Raw genomic sequence first — 1,592 nt, 5'->3', positions numbered from 1 at the left:
TACTGACCAGCAACATGGATCAGCATCCAGGCCCACAAGGACTTGATTTTTGTAGACTATTTTCCCTCTTGGAATTATATTTCTTTCACACCTTTTGTTCCATTTTAGTCCTTGAAAGGGAAGTTTCTTAGAGGAAGTGGGAGTGTTGTAGTGTCAGAAAACCTCCCAGTGTGACTACGCTCTGTGCTGCCCACCCTGGCAACGTTCCCAGTCCACAACCACAGATGACAGCATGTGGAAGCTGCAGTGAGCGTGCAGTGTTCCAAGCTGGGAGAACAGCCCAGCAACTGCAGAAGGCCTTTGCTCAGAGGCTCACTCGACTGCTGCCCACCCTCCCCTTCCCTTCCCCAGAACAAAAAGCTCAGTAAAGAGTGCACGAGCACAAAATCCGGCTTGACTTCCTAAAAATCAAGACAAAGAACAATGCTGTGAACACAGAGTCACCACGTACGCTTCCCCTGCAAAGACAAACGCAGACTGACCTGCTCGGGGAAACCCACTCACCCGGCACGGGCCGCTCTGCCACACACTTCATCCGGCTGCATCTGAAAGAAGGTTAGGACAAAAGTCAGAGTGCTGCAGGATAACCTAAGAGCTCCAGGCACCTTGCCTCGATCTATAAATCCCATCCAGAGCCCACCTACGCCCTGCATTCCAAATTTCCAGGCCCCAGGGACTTGTCCAATTATGCCTACCCCAGGCTTTGCAGCAGGGCAGAGCGGCTTCGGCCCACATACCCAGACACCCGTGACACAGAACAGGACAAATGATAAGCCTCCTCAAAGGAATAAGGCAAAAGACACTGAAGGCACGAGACATCCAAAAGACACAGAAGGCACGACAGACAAGTGACACCAGTGACACACACCGAGACCGCTCTGCCCTGAGCACCTCAGCGCTGGGAGACTTCTCCTCGATGGGGCCTAAGGGGCCACCTCCCGCACACCCCTGCCGCCAAAGAAGCTACTCAAAAGGCCCGCCCAGCACCTCGCTTTCATCCCCTCTGCGTGTCACAGCCCTCGACTTATCTCTCGCACATCCTGGGAGGAGAATCCACGTCCGCTGCCAAGGAAGGTCGCCTCTCTCGCCGGGAAATTCCCGCAGTCACCGGGATGCGGTCCCTCGGTCACGGCTACGGTCAGGAACGCCAAACGTCACTGCACGATCTTAGCTGCACAGCTGCCAAAACCCAGCAAGCCTGCTACTCACCATTCTCCTAAGGGCGCCCGGCTCCTCGGCCCGTACGCTTCGGCCGCCCTCGGAGGCCGACACCGTCCTCACAGGGCCTGCCTGCGTTAAGAGGAGACAAAGTCATTTGGCATTGCTGAAACATGAGGGGACCCTGGCACCGCCTCACTACTTCCCAGACTAACATCAGCTGCTCCCGGGACCTTCCTGAAGGCTCCCCAGGTGACACTACCCTAACACTTCAGAACCACTAAAATGTAAGACCTTACTGAACACCTGTATGCAGTACACGCTATCCTTATCATAAAATAAAACACAAAAGCTATTTCTATTACTAACCCACCACAAATATCAGGAAATTTAACTGTAATACAACCTATAAAAACCTCACTAGAAATAAAGTT

At 53.2% G+C, this 1,592-nt stretch overlaps 1 long non-coding RNA gene across 4 annotated transcripts; it reads right to left on the bottom strand.

Annotated features, from left to right (window-relative positions):
• Window positions 1–383: 383 nt before the first annotated feature.
• Window positions 384–1,417, bottom strand: LOC121352121. 4 transcript variants are annotated; one of them, XR_005954894.1, is made up of 4 exons: window positions 1,374–1,417; window positions 1,210–1,290; window positions 483–1,132; window positions 384–401 (listed from the first exon to the last, which is right to left on the bottom strand). It is a non-coding gene; the product is annotated as an uncharacterized LOC121352121 (long non-coding RNA). The 4 variants fall into 4 exon arrangements; XR_005954895.1 differs by having other exon boundaries at window positions 384–426; window positions 505–1,132; XR_005954896.1 differs by having other exon boundaries at window positions 505–1,132.
• Window positions 1,418–1,592: the final 175 nt, after the last annotated feature.

The sequence above is a fragment of the Pyrgilauda ruficollis genome, unplaced genomic scaffold (assembly GCF_017590135.1).
Source record: "Pyrgilauda ruficollis isolate IOZ18807 unplaced genomic scaffold, ASM1759013v1 scaffold1838, whole genome shotgun sequence".
NCBI classification, from domain to species: Eukaryota; Metazoa; Chordata; class Aves; order Passeriformes; family Passeridae; genus Pyrgilauda; species Pyrgilauda ruficollis.
The sequence above is the reverse complement of the archived record's forward strand: the minus strand, read 5'-3'. Positions and strand labels throughout refer to the sequence as shown.